The 27702-nt window shown below is 42.7% G+C and overlaps 1 protein-coding gene across 3 annotated transcripts in view; it reads left to right on the top strand.

Moving 5' to 3' along the window:
- Positions 1-27702, top strand: part of CYRIB (CYFIP related Rac1 interactor B) — a 103656-nt gene that overhangs the window by 10499 nt on the left and 65455 nt on the right. Inside the window, exon 1 of one of the 3 annotated variants that reach the window (XM_089517969.1) lies at positions 16837-17024. The exons of 1 other annotated variant lie outside the window; for it this stretch is intronic. The gene's annotated coding sequence lies outside the window, so the exon portion shown is untranslated. Of the gene's footprint in view, positions 1-16836; positions 17025-27702 lie in introns of those variants that run through there. One more of the 3 variants, XM_089517966.1, reaches the window with a different exon arrangement.

The raw sequence follows: 27702 nt of genomic DNA, 5'->3' as shown, positions 1-27702 counted from the left end.
ATTTTCGTAATAAACTCTATAAATCTGTACAAACTCTTATTATACTTTAACTATACTACCTAGGAAACTTATGCATTTTTATGTCAATCCATCTGTTATATTAATTCTGGTTCCAGTATTAATACATATGTAGCTATCAATCTCTAATAAACTATAATAGATTCAACAACTATCTACCAATGTCATTTATGTACTTTCAGTAATAACTCACAAATAAATCCACACCCCTCAATTATCTCAGTTGCACAATTAATCTGACTGAGTCTTATCAAACCCTTTCTTAACCCCACCTACTCCTTTAATGCTATACTTCTAATGGGTTTCCCTTCTAATTGTATATAAATAGTCCATGCACTCCACTCTTTTTGGAAATTTTGTGTTGTTTCATCTTTCATAAGACTTGTTAGTTTATCCATTTCATACATCTCGTAAATTTTAATTTTCCATTCGTCTATCGACGGGATCTCTTGCGATTTCCAATGTCTTGCATAAAGGGTCCTCGCAGCAGTTATTACTAAGAATATCAATTCGCCATTCTCCCTTTCCATCTCATTACTGTCTATTATATTTAGAAGATACATCTTTGGGTCTGGGCGTGCACTAAATTTAAATATATTTTTCATTTCCTTGTGGATCATTTTCCAAAACTGTTTTGCCTTTTCACAAGTCCACCAACTATGCATATAAGTCCCCAATTCCTTATGACATTTCCAGCATAACCCTTCCATACCCTTATACATTTTGGAAATCTTATATGGTGTCAGATACCATCTAAAAATAGATTTGTAACAACTTTCCCTAATTTCTATACTCTTTGAATATTTGATCCGTCTTTTCCATGTCTTTTCCCACTGTTCCAACATTATATTTTGGTTCAAATCTTTTGCCCACCTAGGAAGTACGCTGTTTCAATTATGCATGCGTCCTAAGAGTTTGGAAGCCGTGCCAAAGCCACGATCCAGTCCTAAGGACTGGAGTGCAGCTTTGACACAGCTTCCGGACATTTAAGCCGCATGCATCATTTAAATAGCATACCTCCAAAGTGACCTGAAGCAGCTTTATTTTGGCCTGTCTGTATGGGGCCCTAGTTACTTAAGGATATATCATTATACAGTACACCCGCACCATACGTGGGCACACTATATGCAGCTTCCAGCTTATGCAGAAGCCGCACGACAATAAAAGCAATGGTGCCCACCGGTGCTGCCATGAGCTTCAAGCATGTGCCGCATTGTTTCCAATGGGGCGTGAACATACACGGATTCCCCCTTATGCCGGGGGATCCAGAACAGATCCCCGCGTAAGGGGAGGGCCCACTGTACTTAAACATCTTAGATGCTTCAGATGCTTTGGTTGTGATTTCCTGCATGACAGGGGGTTGGACAGAATGGCCCTTGTAGTCTCTTCCAACTCTATGATTCTGTGGTTCTATGATCTACTGTATATACTTATGTGTAAGTCTAGAAATTTTAGTCAAAAAATTGACCTAAAAAACCTGAGTCGACTTATCCAAGGGTCAATGTAAGAACCATACTCTAATTATTAAAAAAGAAAGAAGAACTAGCCTCAGGTGAAAGGCAAGAGCTTAATCTGTCTTGGAAGCACTGACTCCCCTCTATTCTCTCATCCATTCATCCTTTAGTGTAAGCCAGGGGTAAGCAACTTTTTGAGCCGAGGGCCGGGTTGCTGTCCCTCAGACAACTGGGGGTCCGAAGCCAAAAAATAAATAATTAAATATATTTTTTAAAAAATTAAATAAATAAATAAACCGGGACAAATGTGGGACAAAATTTTCAAATGGAGGACACTTTTTTTAAAAAAAAGTGGAGGACACGCAAAAAAATTGCTGATTTTTTAAAAAATGTTAATATAAATGCATGTTTCGGAGGCTTCTATAGACAATTGCCCCCCCTTGCCCCCCTTGCCCGCCTCCTCCTGATAGGCCAAAGGCCCCATGCCCTCACGTGAGAGGCCAAAGGCTCCGGTGGCAATCGGTGGCAGTACTGGGCTGGGGCCGGTCCCAAGCCCTTGCCAGGCTGCAGGTTGCCTACCCCTGGTGTAAGCACAAACAGTGATGTCTACTTGAATTTTGCAAGTTCTTTGACATTGTTTTCCTTTGCTTCATTCCTTACATCCTTTGTTACATGCCTCTAAATTTTAAACTCAGCTTATCAAAAACCATATCGAAACCCATAATTTTGGTCCCAAAATCTGTCCTTGACTTATATATGAGGTCGATTCATAGTCAAGTATATACAGTAGTTCCTTCATAGCTGACCTTCCAAATCCTTGCCATCTTCTGATTTTTTTGGCTACAGTTTCCTGTTTTATTAATGACTGAAGGGATTATTTGAAAGGATGTCATATTGAGGAAGGAGCAAACTTATTTTCTGCTGCTCCAGAGACTAGGACATGGAGTAATGGATGCAAACTACAGGAAAAGAGATCCCAACTAAACATTAGGAAAAACATCCTGATGGTAAGGGCTATTTGACAGTGGAACACTCTCCCCTGGAGGGTGGTGGAGTCTCCTTCTTTGAAATTTTTTAAACAAAGGCTGGATGGCCATCTGTGCTTTGACTGTGTATTCCTATTGCTTTGACTGTGTGTTTGTATTGCTTTGATTGTGTGTACTTGCATGGCACGGGTTGGACTGGGTGGGCCTTATGGTCTCTTCTAATTCTATATTCTGATTCTATGAATCAAGGGGTACAAAATATTTTAAATATTTTGACAACTTCCTCCCCTGCTTAAAAGTTATATAAATCATCTCAGGTTATCATTTTGTTCACTCAAATACATTGGTCATTTTACTCAATCAACAATGGGTGCATCCGCACTGCAGAAATAATCTTGTTTGGCACCATTTTAACTGCCATGGCTCAGTGCTGTGGAATTCTGGAGACTGTAGTTTGTTGTGGTTACAGAGCAGAGCATTTTGTAAGTCTCTCTGAAGAATCTCACTTGGTTCCAGCCTTAAAGTTTTACTTGTGATGACAGATGACTTTTTCTGTTCACCTGGTCCTTCCCATGATGATCTCTTAAAGATCTGCCTGACTGGCATTTGCTTTTCGCAATTTACAGTCTGTGCAGTGTTGTCATTACTACTGAAGGTTTTCAACAAGTTTGCTCCTCCTTGAGAGTCTTGGGTCAAAGGGCAAGATAACAAGCAACTGTGTTCTTGGTAAAAATAAATGGTCTGTGGGTGTTCTGTAGGTTGGAGAGGGGAACATGTCAGCTGAAAGCTTTACTCTCAGCCAGATACTCTGTAAGACCAGTTACCATGTGAGACCAGCTATTTGAATTTGCTCACTCTGGGTAGATTTGAGGCTGGCTGAGGCCCTTGTTCACAAGATCATGCAAATTAATATTTTTTCTACGGTATATAACACATGTTCTTGTTGTATGCCTTCAAGTCGTTTCCAAATTATGGCAACCCTAAGGGGGGCCTATCATAGGGATTTCTTGGCAAGTTTCTTCAGAGGGGGGTTGCCATTGCCATCCTCTGAAGCTGAGAGAGTATGACTTGCCCCAGGTCACACGGTATGTTTATGTGACCAAGGTGGGAATCGAATCCTGGTGTCCTAGTGTTCTAATCCAACACTCAAACCACAGCACCATACTGGCCCTCTAGTGCATGAGTGTAAATCAGAGTTGGGAAAAGTGCAGCCTTCCAAATGTTGGATTGCAACTCCCATCAGCCCTCACCATTAAGTGATGGGAATTGTGAACTAAAATCTGGAGGGCCACCCTGCCGATCACTCTCTGATCTAGGGTTGCCAGTTCTGGGTCACCCCAGGCCCTAAGGTTTTCCATCCAAAACCTGAGTTCTAGGGATGGGTCCTTCTCCTACTGATATCATTTATTTGACATAAATGACATTTATGGGGGTGTTATACTGTTGTAACTGTACTCTTTTTATGCCCTTTTATTTTTCTTTAATTGCATTGTATTCTTTTAATGAGTGATGTGTTTTAGTACCCTAACAGTTTAATTCTATTTTTATGCTCACTTTGGTATGATTTTAGTTGTATTGTTCTTTTAAATTGTAAACCACTTTCAGTCCCAATTTTGGAGAAAAAACAAGATGATGATGATATTTTAATTGTTGTTGTTGTTGTTGTTTGAATTTTAAGTAAAACCCAAAATTGCAAATGAGAGTAGAAGTGTAGGAGAAAACAAATATTAATTTCAAAAGATTTATACTGTATATGTAGGAGAAAGTCAAGCAAGTTTAGTCCTGTCTCTGGAAGCCAGTGTGGTATAGTGCTTTAAGTGCTGGGCTATATCTCTAGAGACCAGCATTGGATTCCCACTTAACCAAGAAACCCACTGGGTGAGCTTAGGCAAGTTATACTCTCTCAACCTCAGAAGGCAATGGCAAACCTTCCCTGGCCAAATCTTGCCAAGAAAACTCCATGATAAGTTCACAGTAGGATGGCCATAAATTGGAAACGACTTGAAGGCACACAACATGCATATACTGGACACCTCCCTTGGTTTCTATATTTGTGACGCACCCATTGATCTTACCATCCCAGTCAGGTAAAATCACAGACACAGGTTGTTGGTGGTGCCTTCAAGTCATTTCCAACTTATGGCAACCCTAAGGTGAACCTATCATAGCGTTTTCTTGGCATGTTTCTTCAGAGTATGCTTGCCATTGCCACCCTCTAAAGCTGAGAGAGTGTGACTTGCCCAACCTCACCCAGTGGGTTTCCATGGCTGAGTCCAATGCTCAAACCACTACGCCACGCTGGCTCTCAGATAGGAAGGCATCTTAGGAGTCCACCCACACTGCAGAAATAATCAGGTTGGACACCACTTTCATTGCCATGGCTTGATGCTGTGGAATTTGTGGGAATTGCAGTTAGTTGTAGCAAAGCTCTGGTGCCACAACCAACTACACGTCTCAGAATTCCACAGCCTTGAGCCATGGCAGTGAATGTGATGTCAAACCAGATTATTTCTGCAGAGCGGATGCAGCCCAGGAGAAAGCACATGGATATTGTAAATCAGACCTTGGCAGTGTGGATATGCTGGTTGGTGGGTTCTTGGAGTTTGTAGTCTTGAAAAGTAACCCTTCTAAGTTCCATTGCAGGATTTGCTCCAATCCGGTGCCAGATCTGTTTTATATCTTTAATTATTTAGGTCAAGGCACAGGAGCAAGTCAGAGTCAGATGTTTTATGCAGTCCTGGCAAGGGAGGGAATTAGGTGTGCAGTCCATGCAGTATCCCAGCCTGAACTCATCTGTAGATCCTGCCCAGACTCAGTAAGGTTTTGCAAAACCCTCTCAGCTATTCCATCTCCGTTGTTTCCAAATGGAACAATCTTTTAAAATTAAAGATGTGTCCCACACCCCAAGGGGGAAGTATGTTCTCGTTTTTTCCAGAGCAGTTGAACAGGAAGTTTTTCTCCCCGGTTGGCTTGTGACACAAGTTCCCTGTGGGTTTCTTTCCCCTTTTCTTTTTTACTGTATGAGGCTTCATTGCTAATAACTAGCCCCACCACTTCCAGTTTTCATGCAAATGTGACATTCACTTGGTGCAAAGCCTTGTTACTGAAAAGTCTCCCTCTTTGGTCTTAAATGCACTCCCCTAGTCTTAAAGAAAAGAAGAACAAAACCTGCCCCATAGGCTGCATCCGCACAACAGAAATAATTCAGTTTGACACCACTTTAACTGCCATGTCTCAAATTCTGGGAATTGTAGTTTCTTGTGGCTCCAGAGCAGTTTGACAGAAAAGGCTAAATGTCTCAGAAAACTACAACTCCCAGAATACCATAGCATTGAGCCAGGGCAGCAAAAGTGTTGTCAAAATGGATTATTTCTGCAGTGCGGATTCAGCCACAGTGTCTTAGATGGTAACAATGAGCCCCATCATACTATGCTGTTGTAGTGCTATTATTCCACTTTAACTGCCATGGCAACATAGTAAGGAATCCTGGGATTTGCAGTTTAGAGAGAGACATTTATAATTCTTAGCCGAAGAGCTCTAATGACTCAATAAACTACAAAGCCCTAAATTCCACAGAATGTTGCCATGGCAGTTTAAGTAGAACAATAGCACTATAACAGAGTACTGTGATAAAACCTCAAAGGTTCTATGCCGCCACCATGAAGTTATCCAGATAACTTTGAAGCCAATTATATGAACCTCTGACTGCTTCTCTTCCCCTTCTGTCCTGGCTGTTGCTTAATTATCACCATAATTATATATGCATTTGTTTATCCCCTGCCTTTCCATAAAAACTGGAACTTAAGGGGTTGTTTTTAAAAATTAAAGCAAGGAGAGATATAAGCATTTCCAAGAAGTTATTGTTAAAATGCAGTTTGGACTGTCTGTGCAATTAAACACCTTTAGAATAAATAAACTGAAAAGGCAAATGAGCAAATTAAGTAAAACAGAACTTTGTTAAGAGCCCTTCCTAAATGCCTGTTAGAGAGCCAGCGTGGTGGAGTGGTTTGAGTGCTGGACTAGGACTCTGGAGACCAGGGTTCAGATCCCAGCTCTGCCATGTAAACCCACTGGATAACCCCTGGTCAAGTCACACTCTCTCAGCCTCAGAGGATGGCCATGGCAAATCCCCTCTGAAGAAACTTGTGAAGAAAACTCCATGACAGCTTCGCCTTAAGGTCGACATAAGTCGAAAATGACTGGAAGATACACAACAAGACAAATGGCTGTCAGAACAGGTTAGTTTTCATTTGCTGCTGTTATTGTTGTGTGCCTTCAAGTCATTTCCAATGTATGGCGACCCTTAGGCAAACCTATCATGGTGTCTTTTTTTTTTAGCAAGATTTGTTTTTTTGGGGGGGGGGTTGTTTTTGCCTTCCTGAGAGAATGTGACTTGCCCTATGAATCTAGGACACCAACTAGCCTCTCTAAAAGGGGAGTTCCAAAATCTCGGAGGAGCCACCAAGAAGGCCCTCATATATATAGTGTATCTTTTGGATCTAAGGTATAGCGTTTGTTGTTGTTAGCTGCTCTCGAGTCGATCTCGACCCATGGTGACCCTGTGATGAATTATCATATATTATCATATTATTAATATATTATATATTATTACCTGTGGATGAATATCCTAAATGTTTATCTGCATTAATAAGTTATGTCACTTTCATATCACTGATGTATAAGGTTGCCTGATCTCAAGACCTGGCCCTAAGTCTCATATTTTGCTCAGGAACAGGCAAAAAGGAAAGGCTGTGGGCAAATAAGTTCAGATATAAGAGCAGTAGTTTGCTGCAGTTTGCAAGGATTAAGTGATTGTTGCTGTAGCTTGCAAAGACTCTCACTTTCGCTCTTTCTCTCTCTCTCTGTGTCTATCTATCTCTGGATTTACTTAGGTATCTTCTCCCTCCCCAACCCTTGTGGCACAAGGGCTCATCCTCCACTCTGCTTTGCATCTACCTTCTGGCTAGAAGCAATTTTTTTGTTTGTTGTTGTATACCTTCAAGTCATTTCTGACCTATGGTGATTATCACAGGGTTTCCTGGCAAGATTTGTTCAGAGGGAGTGTTTCCTTTCTTTCCTCTGACACTGAGAGAGTGTAACTTTCCCAGGTTCACCTTGTAGAGAGATCTTATCACACTATTGAGACTAACTGAAAGAAAGAAGTTGGCAGCACGAAACTTCGTAGAATTAAGTCTACTTCCTCAGATGCATTTGGTCACCTTGCGGGTTTCCAGGGTCAAGCAGGGATTTAAACCTTGTACCTTCGGTCCTCCATATCCATGGATTACTTATTCACAGATTCAAGCAACCACAACTTGAAAATATTCAAAAAGTATATAAATTCCCAAAAGCAAACCTTGATTTCTGCCATTTTATAAGGGACACCATTTTACTCTCCATTGTATTTAATGGAACTTAAGCATCCATGGATTTTGGTATCTATGTGGTGGTGGTGGTCCTGGCACCAAAACCCCAGTGGACACCAAGTGATACCACTATACAATCCTGTTGGTTTTCTTGATCAAACTTTTAATTAGTAAACATACTTTTCTTTAAAAATAATACCGCTGAAAGGAAAATATGTTATAACACTGTAATGTTAGTTAAAAGAAAAAGGTTAGCTAACCAGTTGACAGACCTAATGGGAAATAACTCACTGTCGATTAATACCCAGAATCATCAATCTCCTGGTTTCGTGACACAGAAGCACCTACTTCCCCTCTGTTCTGGTGAAGAAGAGAAGTAAGCGAGATCCTTGCTGTGCTAAAACTATGCCACAAAAGGAACCGTGTTGGCAAAGGAGGACGATCCCATCCCTTTTGGTTTTGCTTTCAAAATGAGGCATGCAAAACTAGGTGTAGTGGTTTGAGCATTGGACTGTGACTCTGGAGACCAGGGGTTGAATCCTTGCTCCCTCATGGAAACCTACTGCTAATCTTGGGGCAAGCCACACTCTCCCAGCTGCAAAGGAAGGCAAAAATGTATCCCCTCTGAACAAATTCTGCCAAGAAAACCCTGTCATAGGTTGGCACTCTTTCAGAATTAGAGGGTGGCAATGGCAAACATGCTCTAAAGAAATATGCCAAGAAAACCCTATGATAGGTTCACCTTAGGGGCACCCTAAGTCAGAGGTGACTTGAAGGCACACAAAAACAGCAACATGCCCTCAGGTTTACAATTTTCTGATAATGATCTACCCTTGTGGGTGATAATCTCCTTGTGTGATCTGAAAAATGTGCTTTGAGGGATGAAATCCCAAGCAAAGAAGAGTTTTGCTGCTGCTCCTGTGTGCCTTCAAGTAACTTCCAATTTATGGCAATCTCCCGGTCCAGCTTGGCCGTGTTCTTGGTGATCGAGTGCTGCTTGTTTTGGCCGGCTGCCCATTTCTTGGAGGGCTCCACATCTTCGTCTCTTCTCTGAGCAGCCAGGACTGCCTGCTTGGACTTGGCCTGGGCCATGCTGGGGCCCTTCTTGCGCAGCACCATCACCATGTCCCGGTCGCTCTCCGCCATGGCTGCCGATGCTGAAGCTGCTGCTCCGTCGCCGTCGGCGCCTCTGCTGCCGCCTCTTCTGTGCTCTGCCTCCGCAATAGTATGGGTATTATCATGGGGTTTTCTTGGCAAGTTTCTTCAGAGGGCATTTGCCATTGCCATCCTCTGAGGCTGAGACAGTGAGACTTACCCAAGGGCACCCAATGGGTTTGCATGGCCGAACCAGTGTTCAAACCTTGGACTCCAAAGTCCTAGTCCAGTACTCAGACCACTACACCGCACTGGCTCTCACAGCCAAAAGGTTTCCAGCGCTCTTTAAATAGCAGTTTTTGATGGCTGCTCCCAAGCTATGGGAATTCCTTCCAAGGATGGCTAATCTGGTTCACACTTCGTTGCTCTGCTGCTAGGGACCAAAACCCAGTTTATTCTAGCAGGTTTTTGCCAACTGACTGGCTGGGAAGAGTCTTTTTAATTCAGTTGTGCTGTAATGCTATACATTGGGCCCTTGATATCCACTGAGATTTGGTTCCAGGACCTCTGCCCCCTCAGGGATATGAAAATCTGTGGATGCTCAAGTCCCACTGTAGACAGTGGTGTAGTAAAATGGTGACCCTTACATAAAATGGCATAATCAAAGTTTGTTTTTTGAAATTTGTATAGTTTGAATATTTTCAAGCCGTGGATGGTTGACTCCATAGATGCAGAGTCCATGGATACAGAAGGCTGACTGGAATGTGTTCATAGAATCATAGAATCGTAGAGTTGGAAGAGACCGCAAGGGCCATCCAGTCTAACCCCCTACCATGCAGGAACTCTCAATCAAAGCATCCCTGACAGATGGCCATCCAGCCTCTGCTTAAAGACCTCCAAAGAAGGAGACTCCACTACACTCCGAGGGAGTGTATTCCACTGTCGAACAGCCCTTACTGTCAAGAAGTTACTCCTAATGTTGAGGTAGAATCTCTTTTCCTGCAGCTTGAATCCATTGCTTCGGGTCCTGTTCTCTGGAGCAGCAGAAAACAAGCTTGCTCCCTCTTCAATATGAAAACCCTTTAAATATTTAAACAGGGCTATCATATCACCTCTTAACCTTCTTTTCTCCATGCTAAACATCCCAAGCTCCCTAAGTCGTTCCTCATAGGGCATGGTTTCCAGACCTTTCACCATTTTAGTCGCCCTCCTTTAAACACGCTCCAGTTTCTCAATGTCCTTTTTGAAATGTGGTGCCCAGAACTGGACATAATATTCCAGATAGGGCCTGACCAGAGCAGAATAGAGTGGCACTATTACTTCTCTTGATCTAGACACTATACTTTTATTGATGCAGCCTGGAATTGCATTGGCCTTTTTGGCTGCCGCATCACACTGTTGACTCATGTTCAATTTGTGGTCTATTTGGACTCCTAGATCCCTTTCACATGTAGTTTCATTCAGCCAGGTGTCCCCCATCCTATATCTATGCATTTTATTTTTCTGCCCTAAGTGCAGTACCTTACATTTCTCCATGTTGAATCTCATTTTGTTAGCTTTGGCCCAGCTTTCTAGTCTGTTCAGGTCGTTTTGAATTTTGTTCCTTTCCTCTGGGGTATTATTAACTGTTTAACTGTGTTTTAACAAAACACCCTTTGGGTGCTTCTTATATGTACAGTCAAACCTCTGAATCCACAGATTTTTCATCTGCAGATTCAACCATCCATGGCTGGAAAATATTTTTAAAATATATAAATTCGAAAAAGCAAACCTTGATTTTACCATTTTATACAAGGGACGTGATTTTAATGTGCCATTGTATTTAAAGGGACTTGAGCATCTATGGATTTGGGTGTCCATGGTGGGTACTGGATCCCAAACACAGTGGATATCAGGGGTCCACTGTAGCTGTTTCTCATCTTGTGAGCTACCTGCCATCCCATTTTGGGGAGAAGGTGAGATGTTACTCAAATCAATACATAAAATAAAATATAAAAGACAACGTCTGTTGCAAAAGAGTGTCTTCTGGCACTTTAAAGACTAGTACTGAGTCGGTATGGCGGAGTACTTTGATAATCAGACTACGACTCTGGAGACCAGGGTTCAATTCCAAGCTCAGCCATAAAACCCATTGGGTGACCTTGGGCAAGTCACAAAGTCTCACCCTCAGAGAAAGACAATGGCAAATCTCCTCTGAAGAAACTTACCAAGAAAACCCCATGATAGGTTCGCCTTAAGGTTGCCATAAGTCAGAAATGACTTGAAGGCACACAGCAACAGCAACAACAAATGTTTTACTTGGCGTGTAAACTTTTGTGAACTCCAGCCATTCCTGACCCACATCTTTGCTGCTAAAGATAGTTTCATCTCCCAACACCTCTGGAGAGACAAGTGGCCCTTAGAATGCTATTTTTGCAGTTGGAAAGCTGGCACTGAAGGGATCCGGGGGCTTGCTCTAAGCCCACCTAGAAAGCTCACAGCTAGGGTGAGGTCTGAACCAAGGGAATGCCAAGCTGCACCAGCTCTCATTAAATGTGGGGAAAAAACTGTACAAAGCAAAAAAAAAGTCCCCATGGAACAACTTTCAGATTGCTGTGCATATCAGAGAGGAAGACGAACTTGCAGGGATCAAAGAGACTGACTAATCAAACCTTAATGGTGCTTTCTTTTTTAAAAAGGATAAAAGTGCTGTCAGCTAATCCTGTACAGCACAAGGCTTTTTTTTCTAGAGCAGTTGCTGTTCCTGACTTTTTCAGATCTTGCATCCTGAAGCCAAGTTTTTCTCTCTTTTCTGTCTTCCCTCTCTTTTCTCAGCTAAAAAGAGAACCAGCTAATAGATGCAGGGCAACTTTTCCTTCTATTCCCTTTTGGATAAATAATGGCCACAGTGAATGGAAGAATATAGGATATTACAGCCAGCCCTCTGAATAATATAATATTTTCAAGCCATGGATGCCTGAATCTGTGGAATATATATATTCCAGAAAGGAAACCCTGACATTTTATGTAAGGGACATCATTTTACTGTGTCATTGCATTTAATGAGACTTCATCATCCATGGATTTTGCTATTCATGGGATGGTCCTGAAACAAAACTTCAGCAGATACCAAGGGCCCAAAGTAATACCAGCTGTGTGCTAGTGCTGTGAGCACAGGTCTATTAAAGAAGACAGAGTAGCTACTCTAGATGTTTATAGAAAGGGGAAAAGGAAATCCATCAAGCTAGGACAAAGGGGACTAGAATAGGATAAAGGAGCTCCAAAAACTGGCTTCTGTATCTCTGGATGGAGGTGGTCTGCTCAGGTAGCCATCATGTGTATGCTAACTGGCTCCTGTTAGAAAGAAGCTAACGGCTTACACTGGGTGACCTTGGGCAAGTCACACTCTCTCAGCCTCAGATGATGGCAATGCCAAACCCCCTCTGATGAAACCTTGCCAAGAAACCTCATGGTAAGGTTCACCCTTAGGTTGACCATCACTCAGAAATGGCTTGAAGACAGACAACAACAACAGCAAATGGCTTAAATACTCTACAGACCTCAGGTCCCATCTGATCGTGGCAGCTAAGCAGGGTCAGTCCTGGTTAGCACTTGGATGGGAGACCATCAATGAGTACCAGGTGCTGTAGGCTATATTTCAGAGGAAGGAACTGGCAAAACCACCTCTGAGTATTCTTTGCCTAAGAAAAGGCTATGAAATTCATGGGGTCACCATAAGCCGACAGGCACAGAATGAGAGAGCAAGTGATATTGGACAAGGAAGAAAGAAGTCAAGCTTAAGTGTAGCAATCTGCATATAGCTCTAGAAGGATAAAACAGCAGGAGTGCTCTACTTGCCTTCCCAACCTCTGGTTTAGGTGTCTTACTTAAGTGAATGTTATGTTAAATAGTTCGGTTCAGGTGGGATTCTGCAACTTATTTAAAGAATACACTGCTGCTCTTGCAGTTTACAAGAGAAGCAATCTGGGGTTTTTTGGCTAGAAAAAGAACAGCTTGGGAGAACATCATTGCATAGTCCTGCTTTCAACCCACATTGCAAAAAATATTCCTCTAGTGATACTCATCCTAAGATTTGTCTTCCTGCCTGGAGACCCTAATAAACACAGAAATTCAATGAAACTTCAGCCTGTGCCTGGAGACCTGGAAACTCGAAACAGTACCCTCACCAAGACAGTATATTACCCAGAGAGGCAATGCATCCTATTGCCATTTTAATTTCTTTCATTAGTCTTGGCTCTTTTTCATGAAGGTGAGTAAAAAGGTCAGCCAGGATGGGTGATTTGTGATAAGTCAGCACAGATTTCTCCCTTCCCACAGCAACCATGAAATGGCCTCCTGTCCTCGTTTTATTGCCGAAATTAAGAACTTGGGGTAAGCTATGGGTGGTTTTTTGTGTGGAAGAACTATATGACCTGTAATTAAGACAAATCCCTGAAGTCAAGATCCTTTAAAATCTCTTTTACTGCCTTTTATACCAGTTTTGTTTATTGTTGAGAAGCGAGCATTTAGCACAAGGCCGACATCTGCCCTTCCCTGTCTACAGCAACCATTCAGGTGAAAAAGTTAATATGAAACACTAGAATTCCCACTGATGTGGGGGTCTTTCTTTCCTCCGCTTTAATGCTTTCCGCGCCATACAAGAGATGAGGTACACCAGAATGGCACAGTGGCTTGAGTGTTGGACTATGACTCTGGAGACCAGGGTTTGAATCCTCGGCCGGCCGCAGAAACCCACTGGGTGAGCTTGGGCCAGTAACACTCTCTCAGCTTCAGACAAAGGCCAAGGCAAGCCTCCTTGGAACAAATCTTGCCAAGAAAATCCTAGGACAGTTTGCTTTCGAGTTGCCCTAAGCTGGAAATGACTTAAAGGGACACAACAATAAACTATACTTTTTTGTCTGTTTTCTACAACTTTTGGAATTTCAGATTAATGCTCTGGGGTGTTGTTGTTTTTTTTTTTTTTTTACTATAATTGATTATCTGTTTTATTCGGTGTTTTGCCGTTGTGTGTGTGTAGCTTTTTTGTGTGTGTTGTAGTTTACTATTGTATGTTACTATTGCATTTTAGTATGTTTTTTTACTATTGCATTTTAGTACTTTACTGTTGCATTTTAGTACTTTATATGGGTGTAGTTATACATGTTTTATTCTGTTGTAAAACACCATGTACGTTGATGGTGCTATATAAACACACAACAGTAATAATCATAAGAATGTTAGCAAGTGAAAAGGTACTCTTTCTGCTGTTGGGACTTTTCTGATTGAAAACTGCAAAGCTGTATTGTACATTACACAATCTTGGACCTGCTTGCAGAGAAATCTGAAGATAATGCAGTTGTGCTGAGCCGGTGAAATCAGTATTATCTCTCCTTTGTGTGATATTAAACCAGCAAGTCTTATCTTTCAGACTCTCTTAAGTTCTTCACAGGGCAGCTTTCTCAGGGGCTGACTAAAGACTGCCGCTGTGTTCTCTCCCTTCTGGCAGCCTCCTATGCTTCATAGCAGTAGCCTCACAGGCAGAAATTAGAATCATAGGATCACAGTTGGAAGAGACCCAAGGGCCACCCACTCCAACCCCATTCTGCCATGCAGGAACTCACAATCAAAGAACCCTGACAGATGGCCATCCAGACCCTGTTTAAAAGCCTCCAAACAAGGAGACTTCACCATAACCTGAGGGAGTGTGTTCCACTGTTGAACAGCTCTTACTGTCAGGATGTTCTTCCTAATGTTGAGGTGGAACCTCTTTTCCTGTAGTCTGAATCCATTGTTCCGGGTCCTGTTCTCTGGAGCAGCAGAAAACAAGCTTGCTTCATCCTCAATGTGACATCCCTTCAAATATTTAAACAGGGCTATCATATCACCTCTTAGCCTTTCAGGCTAAACATCCCCAGCTCCCTAAGTCTCTCCTCATAAGGCATGGTTTCCAGACTCTTCGTCATTTTGGCCATGCTTCAGTTTGCCAACATCCTTTCTGGGTAGCTATGGTATCTCAGTGACTGTAGCATGGAAGGCTCCACCTGTTGATTTTCTGCCTAAAAGTCAGCTATTAAAGGCATAAGTTTCCCATGGGAATCATGATCCTAAAGCAACATGCGAGGGCCAGAGGTATATAAACAAGTCAGGAACAAATCCATTTATTCATCAGTATTGCATCTAAGGCAGGCGTAGGACTTGAGCAGCCCTCCAGGTATCATTGGACTGAAACTCCCAGCATTCCTTACCATCAGTTAGGACTGCAGTCAACTGCCTTCCAACACCACCATCTTCAGGGCTGCCCTTTGCATAGAACCACATTTATTCGTACAAACCAGACTTAAATGTTGTGCTTTTTGCGTAAGCAACAGTCTTTGCTACTGTTTTTTGTGGGTTTTTCAGACTATGTGGGACTATTCAGGGAATGCTGGCATGGAAATCAGTGGGGCTCACCAAGCCATTCCAGCATCCTCTGAAGATGCCAGCCACAGACACTGGCGAAACGTCAGGAACAATCTCTTCTAGAGCATGGCCTCATAGCCCCAAGAATCCACAAAATACTATGGGTGCCAGACACAAAAGCCTTTGACTTCACAGTCTTTGGACTTTACTACACGTCAGGAATTTCTCTTAGTTTTGAATGAAAAGAAAGTGGGGCCAGAACACATTTACGTGAATTCACTAGTTCAGCAAATTAATGTGAATTGCATTCAAACTGGCTTCCCATTGCCTGAAATTGTGTGTGGTAGTCTATCACGCAATAACATTAAACCCCATGATTGCGTTTGGATTGCCATTGGATTATACTTCCAGTTTCCCTTGTCTGATAACATCCATAGGCTCCCTGTAGAGTCTTTGCAAGTAGCAGCAAGAAAGGAAACCGCGCTTTTGGCTTTTATTTGGCATGGGCTTATGTCTGTATCAGTATTTTTAGCTTTTATGTGGCATGAATTCATAATTTGTGTCAGTGTTTTCAGCTTTTATTTGTCAAGAATGTATATCAATATCGGTGTTTTTAGCTTTTCTTTGGCACAAATTTATATCAATAGTGCTTTTAGCTTTTGTTTGGCAAGAATTCATATTTATGTCACTGTTTTTAGCTTTCACACCCTCAGTTTTTCTTGAATGTCCCTCATGACACTCGGTCGCTCTGGCAAAGATGTATACAACCCATGCTTTTTAAACAACAACAAAACATTATCCCAAACAAAAAATGCTGAGATCTTATTTTAATCACCTGACTTATTTTATTCACATGCGGCTGGGAAGGAAGGCGTTTTCTTTGTGTTTCCTTACAGGGAAAGAATATATTATGTAGTAGGGTTTGGGGTTTTTTGGGCTGTGTGGCCATGCGCTAGAAGGGTTTGTTCCTGAATAATATATAGTATTGTTAGCAGTATATGTGTGTATAATGTGTGTATATATATATATATATAGGGGCTGAGTTAGTAGGTCTGATGTAAAAAAGTATATATATATATAGTATAATATATATATATTACATCAGACCTACTACCTCACAGCTACTTTATATATATTTATAAAGTTTATATAAACTTACAACGCTATATAAAGATATATATATATTAAAAGGGGTGAGGTAGCAGGTGTGATGTAAAAAAGGATATAGTTACATATATATATATATATATATATATATATATATAGTATACTTTTTTACATCATTTTCCCCATCGAATATATTAAAAAACCATAATCTTGCCCTTTTAATTTAATTTTTCTAAAACCAAAACTTCCTTGTGACATTTTTCCTGCCCGCCCGCCTCCTCTTTTCAGCCTCGGGGCGAAATAGAGAAACGCGTGGTTTATTTATGTGTTTGGTTGCTGAGCATGCGCAGTACGCGCCGCCGCCGCCGCCGCCACAGCAACCGCTCTGGCTACTAGTGCTGCTGCTGCTGCTGCTAACACTCAGCGTAGAGCCCGGTACATCCGGGTCATTTGGCACGCACTTGGGGCGCACGCGCGTAAGAGGCACGCCTGCTGGCGGCGGCGCTTGTCTCCGTCTCCCAGGCGGCGTTGGCGGCGACGGTTAAAGGGCAGGCTCGGCGCATCCTCGGCGCCCCAGGCGGTTCCCTCCCCTCAGGCTTCGGGGGAGGGGAGGCAGCGCGGTGAGTGTTACGGCGGCGAGGAAAAGGCGGCTTCCCCAAAAACCTCCCTTCAGAGGCGCTTTCTGAGGAACCGCTTGGCCCCGCCCCCTCGGCACATGGGCTGGCCACGCCCACTCCCCTCCCTCCCTTCAGCGCGCGCCCCCGTTCCACCGTCTCCATGGAAACCAGACTGACCCTTTTTTCCCGCGCGCGCGTTCCCCTTCTCTCTTCATCCACGTGGATCAGGGTCTCTTCCTTTGGCAACCCTGGGACCCTGAGCCTATTATTAATAGGATCCAAAGATATAGATAGCCCTGTGAGTCTGTAGAATGATAAGAATTGGAAGTGGGATCCCCCTCCAAGGGCATCCAGTCCATCCCCATCCTGCCATGCAGGAACTCACAATCAAAGCAGTCCTCCTGACAAATGACCATCCAGCCTCTGTTTTAAAACCTCCAAAGGAGGAGACTCTCCCAGGGAGTGTGTCCCACTCTTGAGCAGCCCTTTCTGTCATGAAGTTCCTCCTAATGTCTTTCTCTGTAGTTTGAATCCATTGTTCCGTGTTCTAGTCTCTGGAGCAGCAGAGAAGAAGCTCACTCCCTCCTCAATTTTAAACGGGGCTATCATATCACCTCTTAACCTTCTCTTCCCCAGACTAAACATCCCCAGCTGCCTAAGTCTCTCTTAATGAGTTCCTGCTAATGTTTCTGTGGGATCTCTTTTCCTGCAGCTTGCATCTATTGCTCCATGGCTCCCTGTCCTCCACTGCTCTGCTCAGTTCCTGCCCATGACTTCCTTAACAGAGTCCATCCTCCACTGCTCTGTCCAACTCATTTAAACTCATACTTGCGATCTCTTTAATAGAGTCCATCCATCTAGCATGCAGCCTTCCTCTCTTTCTACTTTCCTCCACCTTTCCCAGTATTATCGTTGTTTCCAATGAGTCCTCCCTTCTCATGATGTGTCCGAAGTACGACAGCCTCAGTTTTGTCATGGAGATCTCTTCACATACTGTAATCATCAGGGAGAAATGGAAGGTACTGCACTTCAGCAGGGAAAAAAATGAAATGCATAGATATAGGATGTGTGTGTTTATGTGCCTTCAAGTTGCCCATTGACTTACCCCACCAATTTCATAGAGTTTTCTTTGGCAAGGAATACTCAGAGGTTGTTTTGCTGCTTCCTTCCTCTGAAATATAGCCTGCAGCACCTGGTATTCTGTGGCAGTCTCCCATCCAACTACTAACCAGGGCTGACCCTGCTTACCTGTCAAGATCAGATGGGATCAGGTGGCCTTAGAACCATGGTCCCCAAACTGTGCTCTTTAAGGGAACTTGGACTTCAGTCCCCAGAATCCCAGAGTATTAGCTACCATGGCTGAGGCTTCTGGGAGTTGAAGTCCAAAACCTCTTAAAGAGCACAGTTTGGGGACCACTGCTATAGAATATTTATGCAGAAGTGTTATCGTTAGCTGCCCTCAAGTCAATCCCGACTTTAAGACATCTCTAAGACCCCCTGTCCTCCATTGTTCTGCTTGGGTCCTGCAAATTCAGTCTGATGGAGCCCATCCACTTGGCATGTGGCCTTCCTCTCTTTCTACACCCCTCCACCTTTCCTAGTATTACTGTCTTTTTTAATGAGTCGTGCCTTCTCATGATGTGGTCAAAAGACAACAGCCTCTGTTCAATCTTGGCTTCTAGGGGTATTTCAGGCATGATCTGTCCAAGGGCCCATTTGTTTGTCTTTTTGGCCATCCATGGTACCCTCAACACTCTTCTCCAACACCACATCTCAAATTAGTTGATTTTCTTCTTATCTGCTTTCATTGCTGTCCAGCTCTGACATCTGTATGGTGATGGAGAATATGATATATATATATATATATATATATATGGAATACGATGGCTTGGACAGTTCTAACTGGTGCTCATTTGTATATCTTTACTCCAACACTACTCCTAAACACCATTAACTTGTAGGCCTCTTAGGGGCTCCACCACAGAAACTGATTCTAAAAAGGGCTCTGCAAGTCAAAAAGGTTGGTTACCCCTGGACTAGATCAATCCAACAAGGCAAACTTGCGTGCTTTACTTTCTGGCCTTTGCTTCCTTTATCTGAGTTTTAATCCCAAGCTTTCTTCTACACATTTTGGACAGAAAGTTCTTTAGGGTAGAGACCTTTTTCATTGTTTTTTGTTTGTTTGTTTGTTTGCCTTTTCCATGTATATGTTGCTTTTCAGACGTGATCCTTCTTGCCTGAAAATGTCATGTAAATTAATGCCACTACATGGAATGTAAGGATCATTTATTTTGTTAACCAAGGGATAGGCAAATTCTGTGCATTCAAATGCTAGTTATTGCCCTCTCCCCAAGCCATTAAAGGTTATGTTATCTCTTGGAAAGTGAAACAAGAAGTAGCTAGAGATTTACTTCTAGTTTTCATGTCTTTCTAAAAACTGGGGTGGTGAAGCAACCTGTGTGTGGCTGTGCTGTGTTTTAAAGGAGATTCACCACTCCTGGAAGACTGTAACAGTGACCGTCCTCTCTCTGTTTCTCTCTCTCTGCTTTGGTCAGGCCACATCTGGAATGCTGTGTCCAGTTCTGGGCACCACAATTCAAAAAGGACATTGAGAAACTGGAGCCATGTGTCCAAAGGAGGGCGACTAAAATGGTGAAGGGTCTGGAGACCATCTCCTGTGAGGAACGACTTAGGGAGCTGGGGATGTTTAGTCTGGAGAAGAGAAGGTTAAGAGGTGATATGATAGCCCTGCTTAAATATTTGAAGGGATGTCATATTGAGGAGGGAACAAGCTTGTTTTCTGCTGCTGCAGAGAACAGAACCCGGAACAATGGATGCAAGCTACAAGAAAAGAGATTCCACCTCAACATTAGGAGGAGCTTCCTGACAGTGAAGGCTGTCCGACAGTGGAACACATTCCCTCAGAGTGTAGTGGCGTCTCCTTCCTTAGAGGTTTTTAAACAGAGGCTGGATGGCCATCTGTCGGGGATACTTTTATTGAGAGTTCCCACATGTCAGAATGGAGTTGGACTGGATGGCCCTTGTGGTCTCTTCCAACTCCACGATTCTATGATGCTCTAAACTCGCGAAAAACAGGATGGTATCTGGGGTAGAGGCACTACTCTCAATATGTGGTCCATGGGCTAAATTTTTCCCACCTCTGTTGTAAAAAGGAATTTAGAGGTTGTGAACTTTGAAATTAATGCACACACATTTTTTAAAAGGGTTGTTGTTGTTGTTGTTAACTACCCTTGATTCAACCCCAGCTCATGGTGATATTGTCTTTTCCAGTGAGTTATGCCTTCATGATGTGACCAAAATACAACAGCCTCAGTTTGATCATCTTGACTTCCAGGGAGATTTTAGGCTTGATTTGTTAAAGGACCCCTTTGTTTGTCTTTTTGGCTGTCCACAGTATCCTTAGCTCTATTCTCCAGAACCACATTTCAGATGAATTGATTTTATTCTTACCTGTTTTCTTCACTGTCTAACTGTCCCATCTGTACAGGGTGATGGGGAAAATCATGCCTTGGATGATTCTTACTTTAGTGCTCAGTTACACTAAAATAATTGATTTCCCCTTTCAGTTTAAAGCAGGGCGCCTAAGTAGCTTCATGTTATTTTAAGTGTATTTTGCTTTTAGAATACAAATTGTCTCTTTGAACCTAGCTTTGGCCTGGAACAGACGGGCCTTTGCGGCGCCCTCGTCACGTGCAAGGGTTGCCTTATGCGCGGAGTGCCCACACACCCAGCAGCCCTCACACGTGACGAGGGCGCCACAGCTGCAGCGCACCCACCAGACGCCGCACGTACTGGTGAAGTTGCAGCTGCGCCACCTTCAAACAGGGTGGCACAGCTGTGACGTCACCGCGATGTTGCTAGCGCTTTGGGGTGGTGGAAGTGCGCTGCAAAAGGAGCTGCTTCCCGGTGCTCCTTCTTTGCTGTGCAAGAGTGCTGTGCAATTTGGTTGCTGCAACGTTCCTGTGAAGCAAAGAGAGGCGCTGGGGACGCAACTCTTTCTAGCGGTCTGTACCCTGCCTTTAATATATTTTTTAAGCTGCCTGTTAGTTTTGCTCAGCTCCTATGCAGATTGGTTAGAAAGGTCATTTGTGCAAATTAATTCATATTCATTTAGGATCCAGTTGTCAGCCCTTTGGCCACTTGACCCCTGGGTAACATCCAGTGTGTGACTTTTGAATTCATTATCTCTATTTTTCTCCCCCCCATATATATATATATATATATATATATATATATATATATGAATAAATATAGCATATTTTAGCTACTGGAATTTTAACTCTTTAATTTGAACTGTGCTTGATTCGTTTACTGAAGCAGTTAATTTTACTGATACCCTTTGTAAGCTTTTAACACAGTTGCTCTTGTTGATTTGCATTATGCTATATAGTAACACTGTCTCATCTGTTTCCTCTGTGTCTTTCTTCCTCCATTTATTAATAGCCCAATCTCTAATCTTTCTGCCGACACAAGTGTGCTTACCTTTCAGGGTGAGGTTATGTTCGGAGGAGACACCACATTTGGGTAGCTGTTTAGACATGACCTCTCTAATTATGAGTGATATTTTTGTCTCCTCTCTCATACTGCTGCAGACGCTTTTGCATATGTAGAACCAAACAACTAGTACTAACATTATGAAGAGGCTGCAGGGGACTTATCCATTGCTGCCTCAAATTGTGTTTTTTCTTTCCTTTCATGAAGTGCTGAAAGACAGCGTTTCATCCACTGTGATTGATAATATCCCTGTTGACAGCAGTTGAGTTCTACTGATTTCATCAGCTAGTTTTGGCTCGTGAAGTGTTCTTTGCCTTCCTGCTCATTCTGTTGGCTGCTGTTCTCTTGTTTGGCAGGTTGACAGGTGTGGAAAAATCCACAGCAGGCATTTCAAATGAAAGTATTGATCAGTTAATTTCACCCTCAGAACAGACCATATAGTTACTCAGGTGCTCTTTCTTTAAGGATAGTGGTCAACAACAGACGGAGAGCAATTTATGATTCTTTCAGAATATTTTCTGTGAATTTGAGGAAGGACTGTTTCTCAGTATTAGAGTATAATGCTTCCTATGCAGGACCTCCACCTTCAGCCATGGCATATTCTGTTACAAGGATCTCAAGTGAGGTAACTAGGAGTCCCAGGTAAAAGCTTTGCCATTTTGAGCTTCCCAAGGAGGGTTGTGTTACAGCTATTAAGGTCATTAGCCTGCAAGAAGAAGAGAGGTCTTACTCAGAACATATGTTTAAACAACACACACAGCCAAAACAAGTACTGTAGCTATTTCAAAGCCAGTTTCAGGGTCACTCTCCTGAGTGACGTGGAGCAAATGAAGGATTTCTGAAGTTGATATTACTAGAGGAATCTGCCTTAAACTAAGCAGGTAGTTGGTCTGTCTAGCTCAGGATTGTTCACATACATCCCTATTAGCTTTTTAAGTTTTGAAAGAGAGTCTTTCCCACCTTAGGAGCATCACATTAGCCCTTCTACATCAGAGGTGGAAAACCTAGGTTCTGATGAACTACTGTTCCCATCATGCCTCACCAATAAAACTTCTACTTCAGCTTGGCTGGTGTTGAGGCATGATGGGAATGGTAGTTCGTCAGGACCTGGAGGGCCGTAGGTTCCCCACCCCTATTCTACTTGCAAAGCAGATTTTCTTTCACTAAGTTTAAGTGAGTTATGAAGTTATCTTCCAAGGAGGCTTATCTGGAGCCAGTATTAATATGTTTTCAGTGCCAGGTAAAAGTGTTTTGTCTGCCCTGGCCTTTAAACATATTTCCTGATTTGTTTTAGCCAACACCTATAATTTTACTGGTCTTCTTGCTAGATCAGCTGTCATTGTTGTGATGTTATTTTTCCTTCCTTGATTTATGTTGTAATGTTTGCTTGTTAACCATTTTGGGAGTCTGTGACTTGAAGGCTGGCATATCCATACTATATAGAAATTAGCAAAAATCAAAACCATATAATACTAAGCCTGAAAAAGTTTCCTAAGTCTCACCTAGGATCAGGAGATGGGATGTAGATCTGTTGCACAACATGCTTTGGTAGAAGAGCTTAATTCTACAATAGTTAATTGACAGAGCTAGATGTTCCCTCCTCCTTAGGAATAAAAGTATCAGTAGTTATTTGAAGCTGGAAAAATTAGCCTGTTTTCAGGCACAGGAGAGCTTAGGAAGGAACACAAAAGCACTGATGAAAGGAGGGATCACAGCATGAAGATTGTTCAGTATTCGAGTTAGAAAATGCAAGAAAGTGAATTTCAGAAGTAAATAGAGATGAAGGGTTAGGTTTGCATAGAAACCAGTGAACAACCTGTACAAGCTGCAAAAGAGGGACCATCTGTTAAAATATACTCTTCTCTGGTTCTGTCACCTGCATTGACAAGCTCACTGGTATTCCCAGGGAGTAATCAAAACCTAGTATATTTCCTAGATCATTTCTTGTAAATTAAGGAAGGAGAGTTTCTGGTTCTCCAGATGTTGTTGGAAACCATTCCTCACTTACTGGCATTGCTGGATAATGCCAATGGGTGTTGGACTCTTAACAGCACTTCCCATCCTGGCTATTTTCAGGCCTTTTCTGTAGGCTGTAGTGAAAAGTGGGCCTAAATACCCTAAGGCACCAGATCCCATCTGATCTTGGTAGCTGAACAGGATCAGCCCTGGTTAATACTTGGATGGGAGACTGCCAATGGATGCTGGGTGCTGTAGGCTATATTTCAAAGAAAGGAATTAGCAAAACCACTTCTGTGTTTTCCTTGCCTAAGAAAACCTATGAAACCCATGGGGTCAGTGTAGGTTGACAGGCAATTTGAAGGCACATACGCACAGATAGTGAACAGCAGGAAAATCGTCTCCTGCCCATATCTGTACCAAAACTTTTTTGTAGTAGGCAGCTGTTGGAAAAAGAGTAGACAACTGTACATTTCGGATGTCTTTGGACTGCATATCCCGCAATACTTACCATTGGCTGGAATTTAGGTTAGAGCTGGTATGAGTTACAGTAGACCAAAAACATATGGAAGGCTACTGGTGCCCACTACTGTGTTAGAAACTGGAGCTAAAAATCTTGTTTGTTATTTCAGTCCTGTATTCCTGGACCCATGCAGCTCTCCCTTCCATCTATTTTCTCTGTCAGTTGTCCTTCCTCCACATTGCTGGAACAGTGTGATTTGAGTGGAGCAACAAATAATGATATATTTGTACAGACTTGTAGAAATACAAGTCTGTATCTGTTTACCTTTGAGTATGCCTAATTGAAATTGCCTGGATTTACTTCTCAGTAGATATACACTGTAAAAAAGCTTTGGCTCAGGGGTTGACAATTCAAATGGCAACGCAGTTGGGGGTAAGTAGTTCATTAACACAACAGTGTGTTTATGTGACTTGCTGCAGTTGCATATAAGCCTAGCTATGCCCTTCTTTTTCAGCCCTGAGAGGTTTTCTGTACTTTGTCTTTCTGTGGATTTCTGCTTGCAAATTACACTTGGGAAGTGTTAACCTCTTTGGCCAGCCCTGCAAATGTATAGATATTCTCAGCATTTTAATAGCATTCCAAAACAAGGCAGTGTATATGAACAATGAAAAGGAGACTGCCTCCCTGTCCCTCAGGGTCTTCTGTCCTTGAAGTTTTGTTAGCAGATTGTATTTAGGAAATTATCTGATGTAAATTAGTTGAAGCCCTTTTCAGTTTTATACAGCTATGCCATCTGTATAGATGAAAAGGAGAGTTCAACATAGTTGTTCGGTATCATTTTGCCTTGCATGGAAATAACAGTTTTTCTAGTTTTCTATATGACATACAAGAATCTGCTCCAAGTGATTAGGTGGGAGATAGTCTTCCACTCTACAAGCTATCTGCCTTTTCTAGACTTTTAGTTTACATATTTCTGCATACATGGTGGGTATGCTAATGTGAATCTCTGTAAAGGTTGCATAGCTAATGCTCTCCTTTTACATGCACTGAACACACTTGGTGTAATTTCAGTACCAGGCAGCAAAAATAACTGGAACTGGAAGACACATTCTCAATGTTTGAGATTCAGGAAGTATTTGCAACGTAATGTTGTCTCTGTTTTTTACATGTAAACATTTCAAAGTTTAAATGCAGAATAGAATATAACACTATGTACATTTGAAAGCAAAATACAATTGAACAAAATTAAAATCAGACCAGCAACCCAGAATGAAAAATAATTTTAAAGCAGTGACACACATGAATTATTTTAAAGGCCTGTGAGGAAGGGATAGGCTGGCCCAGCTCCATCAGGGGCTACCCTGAAGATAGAGGCTTCTCCCTCCATAACTGTCATCCTTCGGCCTGTGAGGGAGAGAATAGGCTGGCCCAGCTCCATCAGGGGCTAGCCTGAAGAAAGAGACTCCTCCCTCCATAACTGTCATCCTTCAGCCTGTGAGGAAGGGAATAGGCTGGCCCAGCTCCACCAGGGCTAGCCTGAAGAAAGAGACTCCTCCCTCCATAACTGTCATCCTTTGGCCTGTGAGGGAGAGAATAGGCTGGCCCAGCTCCATCAGGGGCTAGCCTGAAGAAAGAGACTCCTCCCTCCATAACTGTCATCCTTCAGCCTGTGAGGAAGGGAATAGGCTGGCCCAGCTCCACCAGGGCTAGCCTGAAGAAAGAGACTCCTCCCTCCATAACTGTCATCCTTTGGCCTGTGAGGGAGAGAATAGGCTGGCCCAGCTCCATCAGGGGCTAGCCTGAAGAAAGAGACTCCTCCCTCCATAACTGTCATCCTTCAGCCTGTGAGGAAGGGAATAGGCTGGCCCAGCTCCACCAGGGCTAGCCTGAAGAAAGAGACTCCTCCCTCCATAACTGTCATCCTTTGGCCTGTGAGGGAGAGAATAGGCTGGCCCAGCTCCATCAGGGGCTAGCCTGAAGAAAGAGACTCCTCCCTCCATAACTGTCATCCTTCAGCCTGTGAGGAAGGGAATAGGCTGGCCCAGCTCCACCAGGGCTAGCCTGAAGAAAGAGACTCCTCCCTCCATGACTGTCATCCTTCGGCCTGTGAGGAAGGGAATAGGCTGGCCCAGCTCCACCAGGGCTAGCCTGAAGAAAGAGACTCCTCCCTCCATAACTGTCATCCTTCGGCCTGTGAGGGAGAGAATAGGCTGGCCCAGCTCCATCAGAGGCTAGCCTGAAGATAGAGGCTCCTCTCTCCATAACTGTCATCCTTCGGCCAGTGAGGGAGAGAATAGGCTGGCCCAGCTCCATCAGGGCTAGCCTGAAGAAGAAGAGCCCTCCCTCCAGTCCATCTGCCCTGGTCCAGGCCTCAGAGGGAGAGAAGAATGCTGGACCTGATCCCCTCCCCCCCTCACCATTCCCTTCTCCTTTTGTGTCGTGTCTTTTAGATTGTAAGCCTGAGGGCAGGGAACCGTCTATTATCCCCTCTGTTGTAAACTGCTCAGATTCCCAGTGATTGGGCGGTATATAAATAAATCCTATTATTATTATTATTATTATTATTATTAGGTGTTCACATCTTGTGGGAATCATAGGAGTAATATTAGGCAAACCTTTCTGTGGAGGTCCATAACTGGACTGTCACACTAAAGTGCCCTCTCCCAAGGAACTGTCAGACTCACTTCATTTGGGAGACACTCAAGAGCAAGGGCCTTTGAGAAAGATCTTAATAATAATAATAATAATAATAATAATAATAATTTAATAATTTATTTTATTTATATACCGCTATTCCAGAGATCATAGCGGTGAACAGCAAGTAAGCTAATTTGCAAGTAAGCTAATTAAGATCCATATTGCTGTTGTTTACTGCCCTCAAGTCGATCTTGACCCATGACAACACTGTGGATGAGACGTCTTCAACACCCCATGTCCTCCACTGCTCTGGTCCTGTAAACACATGCCTGTGTCCTCTTTAATAGAGTCCATCCATCTAGCATGCAGCCTTACTCTCTTTCTACTCCCCTCCACCTTTATGTTATGGTGTTATGGTTTTTCCAGTGAGTCCTCCCTTCTCATGATGTGTCTGAAGTATATGACAGCCTCAATTTTGTTATCTTGGCTTCCAGGGAGACCTCTGGCTTGATCTGCTCTAGGACCCATTTGTTTGTCTTTTTGGCTGTCCATGGGATCCTTAGCACTCTTCTCCAGCACTACATCTCAAATGCATTGATTTCTTCCTATCTGCTTTCTTCACTGTCCAGCTCTCATGTCCATACAAGGTAATAGGGAATACAATGGCTTGTATGATTCTGACTTTTGTATTTAGTTGTATATCTTTTCATTTTAATTTTTTTTTTCTAATTCTTTCATAGCCACTCTCTCCATTCTTAATCTTTTTCTGATTTCTGGGCTTCAGCCCTCATTTCTATCAATGTTTGATTCCAGGTATGAGAACTCTTTTACCATTTCTATTTCTTCATTGTCTAGGTTGAATTTGTCAGGATTCTCCATTGTCATTATTATTGTTTGCTTTATATGTTCAACAGTAGGCCTGCCTTTGCACTTTCTTCCTTGATCTTTCTTAGTAGTTGTTCCAGGTCTGGGTGGTTTTCTGCTAGTATTATGGTGTTATCTGCGTATCTTAGAGTGTTGATATTCCTTCCTCCTATTTTCATCCCTCCTTCTTTGTTCAAGCCTGCTTTTCTTAAAATATGTTCTGCATATAAGTTGAATAGGCAGGGT

Source organism: Sceloporus occidentalis, unplaced genomic scaffold (assembly GCF_023333645.1).
Source record: "Sceloporus occidentalis isolate IW3139 unplaced genomic scaffold, rSceOcc1.0.p SCAF_3, whole genome shotgun sequence".
NCBI lineage: Eukaryota > Metazoa > Chordata > Lepidosauria > Squamata > Phrynosomatidae > Sceloporus > Sceloporus occidentalis.
This window is presented reverse-complemented; position numbering and strand designations above follow the sequence as displayed.